At 47.1% G+C, this 13,556-nt stretch overlaps 1 non-coding gene across 1 annotated transcript; it reads left to right on the top strand.

Annotated features, from left to right (window-relative positions):
• The first annotated feature begins 1,717 nt into the window (after nucleotides 1-1,717).
• On the top strand, nucleotides 1,718-1,789 carry trnaq-uug (transfer RNA glutamine (anticodon UUG)). The gene has a single exon. It is a non-coding gene; the product is annotated as a tRNA-Gln (tRNA).
• The last annotated feature ends 11,767 nt before the right edge of the window (nucleotides 1,790-13,556 follow it).

Genomic DNA, 13,556 nt, shown 5'->3' on the forward strand with positions numbered 1-13,556 from the left:
CTCACCCGTGACTATCGATGATTCAAATATCTCGGCTAGGGGACCCGCAATTTCCTCCCTAGTCTCCCACAACGTCCTGGGATATACCTCATCAGGTCCCGCAGATTTATCTACCTTGATGCGCTTTAAGACTTCCAGCACCTCCTTCTCTGTAATATGTACACTCCTCAAGACATCAATATTTAATTCCCCAAGTTCCCTAACATCCATGCTTTTCTCAACAGTAAATACTGATGAGAAATATTCATTTAGGATCTCACCCATGTCTTGTGGATCCGCACATAGATGACCTTGTTGATCCTTAAGAGGCCCTACTCTCTCCCTTGTTACTCTTTTGCCCTTTATGTATTTGTAGAAGCTCTTTGGATTCTCCTTTGCCTTATCTGCCAAAACAATTTTGTGTCCCCTTTTTGCCCTCCTGATTTCTCTCTTAACTCCACTCCTACACCCCCTATACTCTTCAAGTGATTCACTTGATCCCAGCTGCCTATGCATGTCATGTGCCTCTTTCTTCTTCTTGACCAGGGCCTCAATATCCTGAGTCATCCAGGGTTCCCGACTTCTGCCAGCCTTGCCCTTCACTCTAAGAGGAATGTGTTTACCCTGAACCCTGGTTAACACACTTTTGAAAGCCTGCCACTTACCAGACGTCCCTTTGCCTTCCCACAGACTCCCCCAATTAACTTTTGAAAGTTCCTGCCTCATACCATCAAAATTGGCCTTGCCTCAATTTAGAATGTTAACTTTTGGGACAGACCTATCATTCTCCATAGCTATCTTAAAACTAATAGAATTATGGTCACTGGTCCCAAAGTGATCCCTCACTAACACTTCTGTCACCTTCCCTTCCTTATTTCTCAAGAGGAGGTCAAGTTTTGCCCCTTCTCTGGTTGGGCCATCCACATACTGAATGAGAAATTCCTCCTGAATACACTCAACAAATTTCTCTCCATCCAACCCTCTAATCCTACAGCTGTCCCAGTCAATGTTGGGAAAATTAAAATCTCCGACTATTATCACTCTATTTTTCTTGGAGCTATCTGTAATCTCCTTACATATTTGCTCCTCAATTTCCCGCTGAGTATTTGGGGGCCTATAGTACAACCCTATCAAAGTGATTTCCCCCTTCTCTTTTCTCAGTTCTACCCATATAGACTCAGTGGCCAAACCCTCGGATATATCCCCTCTCAGTACGGCCGTGATGCTTTCCCTGATCAAAAGTGCAACTCCCCCTCCTCTCTTACCTCCTGTTCTATCTTTCCTATTGCATCTGTACCCTGGAACATTGAGCTGCCAGTCCTGTCCCTCCCTTAGCCATGTTTCAGTAATTGCTATAATATCCCAGTCCCAGGTACCCATCAATGCCCTGAGTTCATCTGCCTTGCCCATCAGGCCTCTTGCATTGAAATAAATGCAGTTTAGTCTGGACTTCCCTTGCTCTCTGTCTTGCTTCTGTCTGATCTGTCTGGTACTAGGATTACTAACACTGCTTTTATTACTTAATGTGCTCTCTTTAACTTCTGTGCTGTCCTCAACCTTCTCCTGTCTCCCTACTGCTTTGGATCCCACCTCCCTGCCAAACTAGTTTAAACCCTCCCGAGTGGCTCTAGCAAATCTCCCCGCCAGGATGTTAGTCCCCCTCCAGTTCATATGTAACCCCTCCCTCTTGAACAGATCAGCCCTTCCCCAGAAAAGATCCCAATGATCCCATGTGCTGGGTTCCGTGGTGTAATGGTGAGCACTCTGGGCTTTGAATCCAGCGATCCGAGTTCAAATCTCGGCAGAACCTTGCTTTAATTTGCAGATGATGGATACGCTGAAGGACGTTTAATTTTAGGGCGGCACGGTAGCACAGTGGTTAGCACTGCTGCTTCACAGCTCCAGGGACCTGGGTTCGATTCCCGGCTTGGGTCACTGTCTGTGTGGAGTTTGCATATTCTCCTCGTGTCTGCGTGGGTTTCCTCCGGGTGCTCCGGTTTCCTCCCACAGTCCAAAGATGTGCGGGTTAGGTTGATTGGCCATGCTAAAAATTGCCCTTAGTGTCCTGAGATGCGTAGGTTGGAGGGATTAGTGGGTAGATATGGGGGTAGGGCCTGGGTGGGATTGTGGTCGGTGCAGACTCAATGGGCCGAATGGCCTCTTTCTGTACTGTAGGGTTTCTATGATTTCTATGATCCAAAAATCTAAATCCCTGCCCCCTGCACCAGCTCTCAAGCCAGGCATTCATCTGTCTAATCCTCCTATTCCTACTCTCACTAGCACGTGGCACCGGTAGTAGTCCTGAAATTACTACCTTCGAGGTCCTGCACTTTAGCCTTCTGCCTAACTCTCTATATTCACATTTCAGGACCTTATTCCTTTTCCCACCTATGTCGTTGGTACCAATATATACAACGACCTCTGGCTGCTCATCCTCCCCCTTAAGAATGTCCTGCAATTGCTCAGAGACGTCCTTGACCCTGGCACCAGGGAGGCAACACACCTGGAGTCTCGATTGCGGCCACAGAAACGCCTGTCCATGCCTCTAAATAGCGAGTCCCCTATTCCTACTGCTCGCTTGCTCTTTGCCCGACCCTGTCCCACAGCAGAACCAGCTGTGGTGTCACAGGCCTGGCTACTGCTGGTATCTCCCCCTGACAGGCTATCCCCCTCAACAGCATCCAAAATGATATACCTGTTGGGGAATAGGCACAGGAGACTCCTGCACCACCTGCCTGCCTCTCCTGGCAGTCACCCATCTACCTGTCTGAACCTGTGGTGTAACAACCTCCCTGTAACTAGTGTCTATCACACTCTCTGCCTCCTGTATGCTCCGCAGTGCATCCACCTGCCACTCCAACCGAACAATGCGGTCTGTGAGGAGCTACAACTGGACACACTTCCTGCAGACAAAGTTGTCAGGGAGACTAGATTGCTCCCTAATTGCCCACATCTGGCAAGAGGAGCATGCCACTGCCCTAGCTGCCATTTTGCCCTTATACGGATAGAAAAAATAGTGTTACAGTCATAGCTAGGGTGTAGAGAAAGATCAACTTAATGCAAGGTAAGTCATAGAAACCCTACAGTACAGAAAGAGGCCATTCGGCCCATCGAGTCTGCACCGACCACAATCCCACCCAGACCCTACCCCCATATCCCTACATATTTACCCATTAATCCCTCTAACCTACGCATCTCAGGACACTAAGGGCAATTTTTAGCATGGCCAATCAACCTAACCCGCACATCTTTGGACTGTGGGAGGAAACCGGAGCACCCGGAGGAGACCCACGCAGACACGAGGAGAATGTGCAAACTCCACACAGATAGTGACCCAAGCCGGGAATCGAACCCAGGTCCCTGGAGCTGTGAAGCAGCAGTGCTAACCACTGTGCTACCGTGCCGCCCTGTATGTCCATTCGGAAGTCTAATGGTAGCAGGATAGAAGCTGTTCTTGAGTCGGTTGGAACATGATCTTAGACTTTTGTATCTTTATCCTGATGAAAGAAGGTGGAAGAGAAAATGTCCACTAATTCTGAGATTATGTTCCCAAGCCCACCACTTCAAATCAATCATAGGTATTTCGCAAAAGTGGACACGGCACTGGTCTCTAAGGCACTGCCAATCCTTCCCCAAACTGATAGATAAATATTTATCCAAAGAATTTCTTTCCTGCCCTTCCACCATTCCTATCCAAGACATTCCTTCTTAAGTGATTTTCTTTCAAACAAAAATCTCTTGTGAAACATTTGATTAAAAGCCTTCGATTAAGCAGAAACTCCTGCTTCTGTGTCTAGTTTTAAGCTCTGTGAGGTTTCCATCCACTTTGAGTTTAACACTCTAATCCTTGTTTTCAGTATCATTTACTTCCCCGAGGAAGATTGGTTCCTTTGCTTGTGATTCTTCCACTGCTTTATCGTAGCTCTGTTTTTAAAATGTTCTTCCTCTTTTTACAAGTTATCAGAGCTTATGACTGACAAACAGTTTAGCGGTGGCCTATTTTCCCACAGTTGTGGCACTCTGTCGCACTGCTGGACATCCTTCTCACCCGGACAGTTTGTTTATGCCACACCCAAGACATTTCAAAATGGTGGTCGGTATGCTCTTCAATGTATTGGCAGGTTTGGGCTTTGTCATGCTTCCTCTCTTATGTCCTACAAACTGATGAGTCTCCCTCAATCCTCTCCACAGGACCTCTCCTTCCCCAGGAACAAATGCCCGATTATGTTTCCTGAATTCTGTTCGCCTCGCAGTCTGCACTGTTTTTACTGGTATTATTTCTTACGCTACTTGCAGAATGTATAGAAATTATAATTGGGCTCGGGCTGTGTGCTGACTCTATTCCCCAACGTTTTTGAACATGCATCTCATGTACCATCACTTCTCTTGACTTCCCCTCCTTTCCCATTTCCGCAGCCTCATATTCTCCTCTCTCCCCACTCTGGCTGCTGATCTACAATCCCCAAGTGCCTCCTGTGCGAGGCACAGAGTAACATTTCATGATGTGATGATGTCCAAAGGTGTGCGGGTTAGGTTGATTGGCCATGCTAAAAATTGCCCCTTAGAGTCCTGAAATGCGTAGGTTAGAGGGATTAGCGGGTAAATATGTAGGGATATGGGGGTAGGGCCTGGGTGGGATTGTGGTCGGTGTAGACTCGATGGGCCGAATGGCCTCCTTCTGCACTGTAGGGTTTCTATGACTTCTATGATGATTTGTGTAATGATTATGGACTGGTAATTATTGTCATTAACTAACAGTTATTGTTGTGAACTGATAGCTGGCACTGTGAATAACTATTCTGGTCACGGGCTGGTGGTTGTGTTTAAGCACTGATCATTGCAGTTATGCCCCTTGTTTCCTGAGTTTGCGATTGTTGACAACTGGGAAATCCAAAAACATGCTTTTCAAATGTTTGTCTATCTCTCAGTGAGCTTGTAATAGAGTTTGAAGCAAGTTATCATTCAAAGCTCTGTGTAGAGCTGAACACATTCCTAACAAGCTTTAAACAATGTCACCAGGGACATTGGAGGTCAAACAGGTTTGAACCGAGCTCATTTCAGAGATGGGATTTTAACCACGTTTCTTCAATCTCCTCTTGTTATTCTCAGAGGTTTACAGATACTTCTCCCCGCAATCTGCTCAAAGTTCCTCGACTGCAAAATGATTTCATTACCACGGTAACAGCAAAGGGATGGGTTTAGATGGGTTGGTGACCAGAGACAGTAACGAGTCCAAACGACCTGCGGGAGGGAGCCTCCCCTGACAGACCAGAATAAAAATGATATTTCCATCACAATTTGAATAGCGCCACTGATAGATTCAAGAACTGTTACATCAGAAGTGAATGACACCATCACATCGTATGATCATTCATTTAACTCCCACACCATTAACGTCAAACAAATGAGACACAGCTATGGTCTGCCAGGACCTCAGCCTGGTGACATTGCACATTATACACACACTTATTGAGAGTACCAACTGCGACCATTGATGCACCCCTTACACAAGCCTTAGCTCGACGCTGCATTTTTAACCCCTGCACTGCCACGTTCTGTTTGGGGCTAAGAATCATTAATGCTTATCAATTGTCTCCTGGTGTTGGCTGCTTTGCTGGCATCTGATTCGTCACTCCTGTTGAAATCGGAGACTGGGTGTAGAAAGAGAAAGGACAGGCTGTCTATGACAGTCACTGGCACTGCCATCCAGGGCGATGATTCAAACCGAATCCTGTTTACGGCCCAGTGTCTTCCTCCCTTCACCTTCTCAATGCTTCCCAACTGCTCCTCCCACTCCCCCGCTCCATCACCTAGTCCCTAGCTATCCCCTCCCCCTCCACCTCTCCCTCTCTCTTCCTCTCTCCATCTCCCAAACACTCCTGCACACTGCTCCCACCTTTACCACTCCCCATCCTCTCCCCCTCTACCTCCTTATCAGCCATTGCAGCCATCACCCTTTGAGCCCCTCCCTCTTCCCACCCCTCATCCCCGCCAATGGTTCTAGGAGAGATTACTGTGTTTGGATGGATTCCAGAGTGTGGGACACTGAGTTCAAAAAGGCTTTTTGCAAATGCTGGGGACTTCCTACAGATATTAAACTCATCCGAAGATCAGTATGGTGCACAGATAGATCCAGTCAAGTTCAAAATCAGGAGAGCCTTGAAGAAAGTACAACAGAAAGGAAATAAAGCAACAATTTGCATTTATATTGCACCTTTGCATCCTAAAATGGGCGGCACAGTGGCACAGTGGTTAATACTGCTGCCTCACAGCGCCATGGACCCGGGTTCAATTCCAACCTCGGGTGACTGTCTGAGTGGTTTGCACATTCTCCCCATGTCTCCATGGGTTTCCTCCGGGTGCTCCGGTTTCCTCCCACTCTCCAAAGATGTGCGGGTTAGGTGGATTGGCCATGCTAAATTGCCCCTTAGTGTTAGGGGGATTAACAGGGTAAATACATGGGGCGGCACAGTGGTTAGCACTGCTGCCTCACAGAGACCCGGGTTCAATTCCAGCCTCAGGTGATTGTTTACTCCGGTTTCCTCCCATAATCCAAAAATGTGTGGGTTAGGTTGATTGGCCATGCTAAATTGACCCTAGTGTCAGGGGGATTAGCAGTGTTAATATGTGGGGTTATGGGGAGAGGGCCTGGGTGGGATTGTGGTCGATACAGACTCGATGGGCTGAATGGCCTCCTTCTGCATTGTAGGGATTCTACGACTCTATGATGGGGTTATGGGGATTGGATCTGGATGGAATTGTTGTCAGTGCAGGCTCGATGGACTGAATGGCCTCGTTCTGCACTGTAAGGATTCTGTGATTCTATGTTCAAAATCCCCAAGGTGCTTCACAGAAGCAATGATCAGACAGAATCTGACTCAGAGCTGCATCTTGAGATATCAGGACACAGTGACCTTGGTCATGCAGGTAGCTACACTAACTAAAACGTGCAAATTCACAAGAATGTACTGTGGTGAACCATGGATGGTTACCACTATGGGTACTTGTACATATGTTACTCTTGTTACTGTTGGGGTTAGGGTTGGGGTGTTCCACCTGTTATTATTGTTTATGTGGTACACTCCGTTCGGCTCCGCCTTCTTACAGGAGTATAAAGGCCACTGCTACTTCCTAGTAGCCCTTAGTCTGGGATAATATTGTTAAGTAGTGTGCTCCAATCTTGTTGTGAATAAAAGCCTTTATTCCCGGGTACGTCCTAGCCTCCCGTGTGAATCAATCGCGCATCATGTACCGAGTCTGTTTGAGTTAATATCTGACACCCAGCTGCCCAAACAGGAATGTCTACGACTGCCGAAAGAGCTTTAGAAAGACAAACTTCGTGAATGGAATCAGAATGTCAAACTTCGAGATGTGAAGGCAGCAAGCAGGCGATTGCACAGGCTTGTAACTGAAGCCTGGATTTATACAAGATTCTTTCACAGTCCTTGCGAGAAGGGCTGAAAGAATGAGATTTATTTTCCAGGTGGAATAAACTGGAGGCTCGGAAATTTCAATGTTTTGATACTTTTGCCGCATGTTCCAGAATTTTGTGATCTCCCCAGGAAGGGAATATTCTATTGTTTAAAAATTCTAAAATGGAATGGATGGTTGTTGAATTTTATACCAAATTCTGTGCCATTAAGAATGAACTGATTATATTAATATTTTAAAGGATCTTGCTTCTGTCGGTGTGGTGGCCGGCCTCTTTAATGAGATGAGTTTCTGATAGGGTCACATGACCCAGCAGACTACTCGGGAACCGAGTTGGGGCTTCACTCCAGCGTGTCTGGGCTTGTCCCAGCAGTTAGAGTCATGTCTGAACCTTCATCACCCTGTAAATAGTTGTTGATTAATTGTTCTTAATTGCTGGAGCCAAGTTACTACATTTGGCGATGAGGCAAGTGCGATTACAAGATCATCAGCACAGAACCTGGTCCAGTCAAAGTCAAGTTAGCAAAGTAGAACAGAGCTGCAGAGATGTCTGTATTTGGAGAGTGGATCCCTTCGACTCCTCTGCTGAAGAGTGGGTACAGAATGTTGGGCAATTAGAATATTTCTTTAAAGCAAATGGAATTGGAAGAAGGGAAAGAAGAAGATTATATTATTAAGCACATTTGGAACCAAAAACCATAATGACCAAGAGTCTAAGGTCCCCAAAGCCACCTGCATTTCTGTATGCCGTCTCGCTTACAGAAATCATAGATCTGGTAAAAGGTACTATCACCCAAAGCACTCCATGATTTTGCAATGATTTAAATTCAAATCCAGGGGGAGAGCCCCAGGAGAGACCATTGCACTCTACATAGCAAGGTGGAGGCAAATTGCGGAGCATTGTGACTAAATGACATGCTGAGAGATCGACTGGTCTGTGGAGTAAATGCTGAGGCTATACTGAATAAGTTGCTGGAAGAAACTGAGATTAATTGCAAAAGGTGCTGGTAATAGCGTTAGTGATGGAATGTGCAGAGAAGAGCACCCAGGAACTTCAGAGTGTGCAGAATGGCGCAGTCCACCACTTACGGTGGGAAGCTGCAAGGCAGCAGCGCCGTCAAAACTAAGGGCCAGTTTAAACCAAGAAACAAATATAGAAGCTGGTAGAGTTAGAAGACAGTAAGAAGTTTTAACAACACCAGGTTAAAGTCCAACAGGTTTATTTGGTAGCAAAAGCCACACAAGCTTTCGGATTGGAGCTCCGAAAGCTTGTGTGGCTTTTGCTACCAAATAAACCTGTTGGACTTTAACCTGGTGTTGTTAAAACTTCTTACTGTGTTCACCCTAGTCCAACGCCGGCATCTCCACATCAGAGTTAGAAGATTCAGGAGAATGAATCAACAGCCTAGGATCTGTACAGAGCGTTACAGGAGTGGGGGAAATCAGTCCCCAGTGATTTGCAGATTCAAGGAGGCAGAGTGCTTCGTGTGCCTCAGGAAGGACCATTTTGGGCAGAGATGCAGTAGTAAGCAGAGGCTGCCGAACAGCACTGGAGTGAACAGCTCGACATCAGTACATAATGTGGAGGATTTTCCTGTGGGTGAGCGGAATGTCTGTCATTAAATAAAAGCAGAGAAGGGAGCCCCCACCACGGTGGGGCTATTAGTCAGTGGTAGACCATTGAGAATGGAAGTCAACATGGGAGCCTCTGCTACTGTAGTAGGGGAGCAGACCCACAGAGATCTGCGAGAAGGGGTCCAGCCTCTGAAATTAAACAACACATCAACAAAACTGGCAACCTACTTACCAAGGTTACCAAGGTTATTAAGATTGTGGGTACAACCAAAAACACTGTGAGTTACTGGCAGCAATCTGCCCCAGCTTCCATTGATCATGGAGCTTGGGCAAGGACCAAGTCTAACTAGCCGCGACTGGCTCCAAGAAATTAAATTCAACTGATTGGAAATTTTCAAAATGAAGGAAGGAGGCCCCCGTGAAGTAATCCAGAAAGACCAGGAAGTTTTTCAAGATGAACTTGGGAAGATTAAAGGTGTAATGTCCTAATTAAGCTAGGGGTTGTGGGTTTTAAACAAAAAGAGAAAGATGTGGCTTGCACACATAGATTCAAAGTAACACACAGGAGGTTTATTGAAAGTGATGTTCTCTATTCAGCAACTCTCTGTCCAATGCATCAGGTCCCGCTGGTCATGCCTGCCCGGTGCAGTTCCTGCTGGGGAGGCGGGTGAATGGCAGGACTGTCATTAGGCTCCCACCCACTCGGGAACCTGATCAGTGCCAGTGGGGAGCAGTAGTGGGGGGGAGGAGTGGGGGGTGGTGGTGGGGGTGAGGGGAAGGTGGTGGCAGATGAATCAGAGAAGCCTTGACACCCGGTGGCAATCTATTTTAACCCCTATTCAGCGGGCCATCGAGATTGCCGCTAGTGGGAAACTGGGCCACTGTATCCCCTCAATACATCGATGCACATTCTTTTACATGTTCGGAGGAAACCATTCATTTGCAGCGGTTATACCTAATGCAAACTATCTGCACTGAAATTTAAATCTTATCCTGTATCAGAGGTCACTGATTTAATCACACACAGCGACATGGGGAATCCTCACTCAGTGAGGAGTGAATGCATTGGTGAGGAATTATACAACGTTAATTACACCCTCGGCTGAATTTTGGTGCTACTTTCCCTGGCAATGCAAGGGAAGAAGCCACACAATCGGTCTCCTGTTTTATTTCAATGTTTAACTTACCAAGAAATGAAAGCAATTTCTCAATATTAATGCAAAATATATTAATTCTTTCTGGGACCTGCAGTGAATCATAGAGGAAATAATTAGCCTATCTTTAGCAAGAAAATGAAGAAAAAAATTAAAGAATTTTATGAGCAGAAAATTAACGGGAAGCAACTTATTGCAATAGGATACAGCAGATTTCCCCAGAGACAGGTTTGGGAGCTAACCCCTTGCACCCAACATGTACAGCACAGAAATGGGGGAAGTTTGGGCTCAGGGGGTGTGGAGTGATGGGAAGATGGGGAAAGAGAAGGGTGTTGAGGAAGGAATTAGATGGGAAGTGATGTGTGGCAGAGGGGGAAGGAAATGAGGAAGGGGAGGGGTTTAAGTTTATTTATTAGTGTCACAGGTTGGCTTACATTAACACTGCAATGAAGTTACTGTGAAAATCACCTAGTCGCCACACTCCGGCGCCTGTTCGGGTACACTGAGGGAGAATTTAGCATGGCCAATGCACCTAATCAGCACGTCTTTCGGACTGTGGGAGGAAACCGGAACATCCGGAGGAAACCCACGCAGACATGGGGAGAACGTGCAAACTCCGCACAGACAGTGACCCAAGCTGGAAATCGAACCCGGATCCCTGGCACTGTGAGGCAGCAATGCTAACCACTGTGCCACCCAAGGTTAACCTGGACCTCATTTCACTGAGGCCAACCTAGATCTAATGCTGGTGGCCATAAGGGAGATGAGGGAAGTACAAGGAGAACACTTGCCATGCAACAGGTACCCCTCTCTATTCAGCACCATCTCCCTGTACCTCCTAACTTAGCTCCTGCTCCTGTCCCTCCTTTGATGAGCTGTCTCAATCACTGACTGGCCAGTCACTGGAACCACATCTTCAAGAGTCCGATGGCCTACTCAATGTGATGAGCAACCTGGGCTAGTGAGTGGGCCGTCTGTGTCATCTTCATCTCAGTGGGCTGCATGATTGAAATCAGACTTGTTCACGAACCGTAACCCCATGAATAAAATTAAATACATTCAATACATGCTGAATATTTCATAACAAGTTATGGAAAATGCTTAATAAAAGCAAATTACTGCGGTTGCTGGAATCTGAAACGAAAAGAGAAAATGCTGGAAAATCTCAGCAGGTCTGGCAGCATCTGTAAGGAGAGAAAAGAGCTGACGTTTCGAGTCCAGATGACCCTTTGTCAAAGCTTAAAATGCTTAATCATTTATATATTAATATAACTGTCATCAACTTAAAAATAAAATAAATATTGACTTTGGACACAGATGGAGCGCACAGCTCTCACAGTCAATGTTGTGAGTGATCAGCACGCACCTCACTTCACTTACCCTTGCTTTATGTGCGAATCACTTCAGTCAGACCAGTAGGAAAAAAACTAAACAGACGGAAATCAGCAGAATGCGGCACCCTGCATGTGGGCAATGGTCGACAAAATGTCTTGTGGGCCACACTCAGAACCAAGATGGCGACCAGACCGTATCTTGCCCACCACTGTTCCAGGTCCTCATCATTCTCAAGGTGCGTGACTCTCTGGAGGGCCATGTTATGGAGAGTGCAGCGACTGCAGCGAGTGTACCACAACGACTGCCACCCTGGCCGGAAGGTATTGGGGAGACAACCTGACTGGCCAGTCACTGGAACCACATCTTCAAAAGTCCGATGGCCTACTCAATGGTTTCCCATTGAACAGATGACATTAGTTGTATCACCTCTGTACCTCAGTGTGGGGCTCCTGTAGTGGGGTCAGTAGCCACGTCTTCAAGAGATATCCCTAGTCCCTTCGGAACATGGACTTTAGTGATTGGGGTGAATATTAGCCTGGACTGCTGGAAAATGAAGAGGTCATGACAACTGCAAGGAAAGTAAGCATACACAAGGAGGAAGCTCTCATTGTGGTCGCCAACCAGTTGAACCTTGAAGAAGCCCTTCATATTGATAGATTGCACCGTCTGGTCACTGTCACCTCCATGGCCAAATGGGTACAATCAATGATGCTCTGGACATGGTGAAATCCAGTGATGAAGATGAAATCCACTGCTCTCTGTTGCTGCGAGGCTGTTGTGAAAGGAATCTGTTGTGAAAGGAATCAGGGGCGGCACGGTAGCACAGTGGTTAGCACTGCTGCTTCACAGCTCCAGGGTCCCGGGTTCGATTCCCGGCTCGGGTCACTGTCTGTGTGGAGTTTGCACATTCTCCTCGTGTCTGCGTGGGTTTCCTCCGGGTGCTCCGATTTCCTCCCACAGTCCAAAGATGTGCGGGTTAGGTTGATTGGCCAGGTTAAAAATTGCCCCTTAGAGTCCTGAGATGCGTAGGTCAGTGGGATTAGCGGGTAAATATGTGGGGGTAGGGCCTGGGTGGGATTGTGGTCGGTGCAGACTCGATGGGCCGAATGGCCTCCTTCTGCACTGTAGGGTTTTGATGATTTCTATGATTCTATGATGTCCCGCTCTGGCAGGTAGAGCACATTGAGCTGTGAGATAATGGCGAGCAGCCACTCCTGAGCAGCTACTTAGGTCTGGGGCTAAGATGTTTGAAGTGTAGAAGCTCAAGGTTACAATAACCTTGATTGCTGGCAGGGTTTGGTGAGCAGTGTGGTCTTTGGCTATGTAGTCTCCTGCAGCACTGGGTCTCGGTCATCTCCAGGTAGCTCCATATTCGATGGTCGATCCTATGGTGAGGTTTGGTGTCCATTGACTTGTTGCCCTCTTATCTTTCCCATGCCTTTTGATGCCCAGAGGTCAACCCTTCCTGCTGAGTGTTGTTCCTCAGTACCACAGGGCCCACAATTCTGACAGATATGCTCCCATTGCCAGCTGGAACCTTCTGTCTAGGCATCTAGCGATTCAACTGAGATGGGCAAGTTTTCGGCCTGTTCTTCTGCCTCCTGCCCCCAATATTGGGAGTGTTGACACTGTTCAATGCCTGAGCATTGTGTGCCCACTCTTCAGGCCTCTTTCACAGTGCCAAGGGCATCTACTTATTGAGTACCGTGTTGACCTTTGGTGCCCTGACCCTCATGGAACCAAGGTGATGCCCTGGGGGAGCCATGATTGCCCCCCCCCCTTTGCCCTTCCTGCCTTCAGAACTGCACCAGACAGATCCTGAAGCTCCTGCGCTCCTTCCAGGTGCCACCCTACTCATCCAATAGCTGTTAATGTCTTAATTGGGCTTGAAAGGGAGGAGGATGGGATCCCTGTCTTGCCCTCCCTCTGCCTTGGTGAATATTGGTGGCACCAGAATTGGCATCTCAAAACTGACACACGAGCTGGTGGTGATATTTTTTAAACTCCCCTCATCCCTGTGCCCAACGTGCAGGAGGTGGGGTGGAATTCAGCTCTGGGGTTTAAAAAATCATTTTATAAAAT

The sequence above is a fragment of the Mustelus asterias genome, chromosome 27 (genome assembly GCF_964213995.1).
Source record: "Mustelus asterias chromosome 27, sMusAst1.hap1.1, whole genome shotgun sequence".
Lineage (NCBI taxonomy): Eukaryota > Metazoa > Chordata > Chondrichthyes > Carcharhiniformes > Triakidae > Mustelus > Mustelus asterias.